Raw genomic sequence first — 6,365 nt, forward strand, 5'->3', positions numbered from 1 at the left:
TTTTGAGGTACTGGCACTGAGGATTGAACCCAGGACCTTATATGTGGGAAGCAGGCACTCAATGGCTTAGACCACATCTGCTCCCCTCTAGTGGCATAGTTTTGACCTTTTGATAATGTCATATAAATGGAATTTAACAACATGTGTGTGACCTTTAGAGAATGGCTTCTTTCACTTAGAAAAATGCCTTTGATCTTCAACCTAGTTGATCTGTCTATTCAATGCTTAGTTCCTTTTCACCATGTCCCTGCCCTGTGGGAAAAAGAACGCTCATAGAAAGGATGGCTAAGTGGAAACCTCAGAACCAGCTGCCTCTATGTGGGCCAAATAGGAAATGTTGGGTAATATAATTAAGGGGAGATAACAGAGATCACTGTCACCCTTAATGACCTTAAGGTTGATGGAGGTGCCCCTCATATATGAATTTTGCTCACCAGTCTGGCCCCTGCAAAAAACTTACAAATTCTTGGGATTGACAGAGGGCTATCACAAACATAATTAAATAATAATCCAAATTTCAGGCACAATGCCAGATAAGCTGTATTTCCTCATGCAATTAATATTATTTCAGGGACATGATATGAAAACGTTAATTTGGGAAATGGCAATTTTTCCATTTCTTTTATAAACAAAGATCACAACAGTTTTCATTCAATGATGACGAAAGCTCATTTTAAAATTTTTTAAAAAAATTTTATAGCAGTAAACAATTGGGGAATTTACATGGAAATTTAAAGTCTAGCATACTCTATACAATTTGGAAAAGAACAGTGTGCAATAATCACATCACAGTCTATTCAAACCATTAGACTTCAAAGAATACATGTTAAACCACTATAAAATAGTAATACACATCCTGTAGAATGTCTTGATTAAAAAAACTGACAATTCCCACTGTTGTCAAGAATATTCATTTACCTTTAAAAAAAGGCACTAGCAGAAAAAGAATAAAGAAAAATATATATCTGTTATAGTTTCAAGTCATTTTCTCAATCCCTAAAAGAAAAAGATTATGTTCTTGAATTAATCCATTCACTTTTGATTGGACTACGTCTGTGAAATATGACATATTTTGCATCTCTGCCCTCATTGGAGCTTTTGAGAGAGAGTGGCAGAGAGAAAAGAAGCTGCTTTGTGAGAGTGAGGACTTGAGGATCCCTAGCAGCCAAAGCTTAAGTATGAAGCCCCCAAGAAACTGAGAGAGGCTCCAGAGTCTGGAATCAGCAGAGCACAGTGGCATGAAAGGAGGCCCCAATAGGTCTGGGCATATAGAGCAGTTGGAGGCTGAAGAGATAAGCCATGGTGCTTTCATGGTTTTTCAGAGTGGGGACTACTACCCACCAATGAGGGATATTCGAATATCTGACAATGAAATCCCCCAAACTCCAAATTAACGAAGGATTACGTAAATCTTCTGGACCCTGGCAACACCAAGGGAAAATCCCCTATAAAATTCTGGTGGCTCTTTGGGATTGTCTAATAACTAATCTTCCTTAGCTGTGTTAAATACTGGGGTTCAACTCATGGCACATGGGGATCCTACAAAATTCATAAAGGAGAGTTCTGTTAATATAATGAGTGGCTAAATGATCATGAGACACAAAGTCCTTCTAGACATATCTATTCATAATAACTGTTTCATCAAACTCCCTATGGTAATTGCCTATTGTCTCTACATATTGTAGTGGTGGGGAAGGAAGTCATTTTGGTTCCCCTGGGTAATTGAAATAGGAGCAAAACTGGCATTATGTGCTCACTTTAGCAGCTCATATACTAAAACTGGAATGATACAGAGACAATTATCATGGCCCCTGTGCAAGGATGACACACAACTTCATAAAGCATCCCATAAACTGACAAAGAAAAAAAGAAAAGGTAAAATCAGAAGAGAGAGGGGAGACGTTGCTACTTATTCTACAGAACTAAAAGAGATATTAAGAGGATAGTATGAACAACTGTAAATCAACAAATTAGAAAATGTTGATGAAATAGACAAATTCCTAGAAACACATGCACAAAATACACTGACCTAAGAAGAAATAGAAGACCTCAAACCAATCATAAATAAAGAGATTAATCAAAAACCTCCCTAAATGAAAAGTCCAAGACCAAATGGCTTCACTGGTGAATTCAACCAATCAAGAAGATTTAATACCAATTTTGCTAAAACTCTTCCAAAAAATTGAACAGAAAAGGATGCTACTAAACTCATTCTATGAAGCCAATATCACCCAAATACAAAAACCAGATAAAGATGTTATAAAAAAGAAAATAACAGACTCATTTCCCTAATGAGTACAGATACAAAAATCCTCAACAAAATACTTGCTAATCAAAACCTATAGCACTTTAAAAGAAGTATTCATCATGATCAAATGAGTTTTATCCCAAGCATTCAGGAGTAGGTCAATGTAAGGAAATCAGTGTAATACACACATTAATAAACTGAAGGAGAAAAATGCATGATCATTTTGATTGATGCAAAAAAGTCATTTGAAAAATACTGTAAACGTTTTTGATAAAAGCCCTCTGAAAGATAGGAATAGAAGGATGCTTTCTCAACACGACAATGTCAGTTCTAACCAAATTGATTTACAGATTAAATGTGATCTCAGTAAAAATGACAACAGCTTTTTTTGAAGAAATGGTAAGTAAATTACTAAATTTATTTGGAAGGGTAAATGGCCCCAAATAAACAGACATCTTTAAAAAGAAGAATGAAGTTGAAGGACTTTCACTTCCTGACTTTAAACCATATTATCTAGCTACAGTGATAAAAACAGAATGGTACTGGCATAAAGGTAGACATACAGACCAATGGAACCAAATGGAATGCTCAGAAAAAGACCTCTGCATCTATGGACAAGGGATTCTTTAAATGACCAGCTGGGTCAGAAGAGTCTATTCAACAAAAGGTGATAGCAGAACTGGATATCCATATCCAAAATAAAGAAAGAGGAACCCTATCTCACACCTTATACAAAAATTAACTACAAATGGATCAGAGACCTATACATATCATGGAGCAGGTGTGGCTCAGTGGATGAGCACAGTGCTCCACATCACAAGGTCCTGGGTTAAATCCCTTGTTCCTCCTAAAAAAAAAGTTAGAACCATAAAACTTGTAGAAGAAAATGTAGAGAAACATCGTCAATATCTGGTGGTAAGTGGTGGCTTCTTAAACTTTATACCAAAACAAGCAATGAAAGAAAAAAATGGAGAAATGGGATTTTCTCAGAATTAAAGCCATATTTCAAAGGACTTTTTCAAGAAGGTGAAAAAAATAGGCAGCGGACTTGGCCCAGTGGTTAGGGTGTCCATCTACCTCATGGGAGGACTGCAGTTCAACCCCCCGGGCCTCCTTGACCCATGTGCAGCTGGCCCATGCACAGTGCTGATGCGTGTGGGGAGTGCCAAGACACGCAGGGGTGTCCCTGAGCAAGGGAGCCCCATGTGCAGGGAGTGTGGCCGCGTAAGGAGAGCTGTCCAGCGTGAAACAAAGTGCAACCTGCCGAGGAGTGGCGCCGCACACACAGAGAGCTGACACAGCAAGATGACGCAGCAAAAAGAAACGCAGATTCCTGTGCCACTGACAACAACAGAAGCAGACGAAGAAGACGCAGCAATATGGACACAGAGAACAGACAACCGGGGTGGGGGAAGGGGAGATAAATAAATAAATAAATCTTTAAAAAAAAAAAAGGTGAAAAAGCAGCCTATTCAATGGGAGAAGATATTTGGAAACCACATAATGGATAATAGTTTAATTGCCCTGTTATATAAAGAGATCATGCAACCGAATGACAAAAATTCAAGCAATTCATTTTAAAAAAGGGCAAAAGGTTTAAATAGATGTTTTTCCAAAGTGGAACTACAAATAGCAAAAAAATACATGAAAACATGTTCAATATTACTAGCTATTATGGAAATGCAATTCAAAATAAAGTGATATTCATACCTTATGGAATGTTCATTTAAAAAGAAAAAAACAGAAAATTACAAGTGATAGGATGTGAAGAAAAATGAGTATTTATTCAGTGTTGATGGGAATAGAGAATTGTGAAGCTTCTGTGGAAAATGGTTTGCCAATTTCTCAGGAAGCTAGATTTAGAACTTCCGTATGATCCATCAGTCCCTCTACTAGGAATATATTCAGAAGAATTGAAAATAGGGATGTGGATTGACATTTGCACACCAATGTTTATAAAAGCATTATTCACAATTTCTGAAAGATGGAAATAACCCATGTGTCCATCATTTGATGAATGGAAAAACAAAATGTGATATATACATATGATGGAATCCTATGCTGCTATAAGAAGAAATGAAATTAGGACATATATGAGAACATGGCTGAACCTTGGGGACTGAGTGAAATAAGCCAGACACAAAAGGACAAATACTGTATGGCCTACTAATATTATCTAAATATAATGAGAAAACACATGGAGATAAAATCTAGAGTATAGGTTACTAGGAGATAATCGAGGGATAGGAAGGGATACTAATGCTTAAGATATGTAGAATTTTTAATTAGCTTGGCTATAAAAGTCTGGAAATGGATAGAGCTGATAATAACACATTATAATGAGTATAACTAAATTGCTTATTTATCAATGTGATTGTGGCTGAAAGGGTCAGACTAAGAATGTTAATGTCAATTGAAAGAAAGCTGGAGAATAAGCTAAGAATTGAATTGAATAACACAGTGAACCCAGTGATGTATAAAGATTGTGATTAATAGTACAAATATAAGAATGTTATTCTATGAACTAGAAAGAATATCCATCTTATTGCGAAGTGTGAGGAATATGGTGATATATGGTAAAAAAATACAATTAATTTAACTTATGGCAGCTGACAAGAATACAGGCAGACACAGATGAACACACAGTGACTGGATACAGAGCAGACAACTGGGAGGGGCAAAGGGGAGAGAAAGAAATAAAAAATAAATCTTTTTAAAAATTTAACTTAAGGACTATAGTTAACAGCAATATTGTAATATTCTTGCATCAACAGCAAAGAAGTACTATATCAATGCTAAGGGACAATAATAATGGGGTATGGAATTTTTTTCTATTGGAGTAAATGTTCTAAAATTGAGGCAATGAAAGCACAACTCTGTGATGAAACTGAAAGGCACTGAGTGTACACTTTGGATGGAGCATACAAGGCATGGGACTATGTAAGTCAGTGAACCATGTGGTGGATGATGCACTATGGTTAATAGCACAAATATGAGACTGTTCTCTCATGAACTATAACAAATGAGCAATGCTAATATATTGTCTTAATAACATAAAGGTATATGGAAAAAATATACCAAATATACATTATTGCAAATAATATATTACAATACATAATAATATTTAACAATATGTTATTACTGCTAGTAGTAATATTTTGTTGATGTTATTTCATAAATTGTAACACATTCTACAACAACACAGTACTCATGATGAAGTGATGTATGAGAATTCTGCATATTATGCATGATTATTTTGTAAGCTCACATTTTCTAATAAAAATAAAATATAAAAATAAAAAATAATAAGCTATACTAGAAAACTGGCATTTTAGTGGGCCTTGAAAGATGGGATCCAGAAATTAGCCTATTACCAGTTCAAATAGTGAACATCCCTGTGATAGACTGAAGTATGTACCACAGAAAAACATGTTCTTAAATATAATCCATTCCTGAGGCTTTAAACCCGTTGTAAGTAGGATCTTTTGGTGAGGCAACTTCAGTTAAGGTGCGACCCATTTCATTCAGGATTGTACTTAATCCTATTATTGGAATCCTTTCTAAAAGTAATGAATACAGAGAGAGACAGAGAAAGGCATTGAAGTAAGAAACTGAAAGCATCAAAACCCAGAAGAGAAGGGAGAGATGAGGCCATGTGCCTTGACATGTAGCAGAGAAGCCAAGGATTATCAGCAAATTGTCTTCAGGAAGAAAGCATTACCTTAATGCTGACTTCATTTGACATTTTCTCAGCCTCAAAACTATAAACTAATACATTCCTATTGTCCTAGCCAAACCATTTCATGGTGTTTTCTTTAAGTAGCCTAAGAAACTAAAATGCATTTGGTATCAAAAGAGTGGGGTGCACTCAGTTCATGATATGGCATCATTCCCCCAGGTGATCAGGCTGCAGCCTGATGGCAAGTGGACTACATTGAAACATTTCCATCATGGAAGGGGCAGCATTTTGTTCTAGCTGGAATAATACAGACTCTGGGTATGGGCTTGCCTTCCCTGCACACAATGCTTCTACTAAAACTACCTCTATAGACCTACAGAATTCCCTATCCACTGTAATGATATTCCACACAGCATTGCTTCTGATCAAGGAACCCAC

General features: G+C 36.2%; 1 non-coding gene across 1 annotated transcript; it reads left to right on the plus strand.

Annotated features, from left to right (window-relative positions):
- Positions 1 to 1,749: 1,749 nt before the first annotated feature.
- On the plus strand, positions 1,750 to 1,856 carry LOC131280529 (U6 spliceosomal RNA). The gene has a single exon (XR_009188135.1). It is a non-coding gene; the product is annotated as a U6 spliceosomal RNA (small nuclear RNA).
- The last annotated feature ends 4,509 nt before the right edge of the window (positions 1,857 to 6,365 follow it).

This window comes from Dasypus novemcinctus, chromosome 11, assembly GCF_030445035.2.
Source record: "Dasypus novemcinctus isolate mDasNov1 chromosome 11, mDasNov1.1.hap2, whole genome shotgun sequence".
NCBI lineage: Eukaryota > Metazoa > Chordata > Mammalia > Cingulata > Dasypodidae > Dasypus > Dasypus novemcinctus.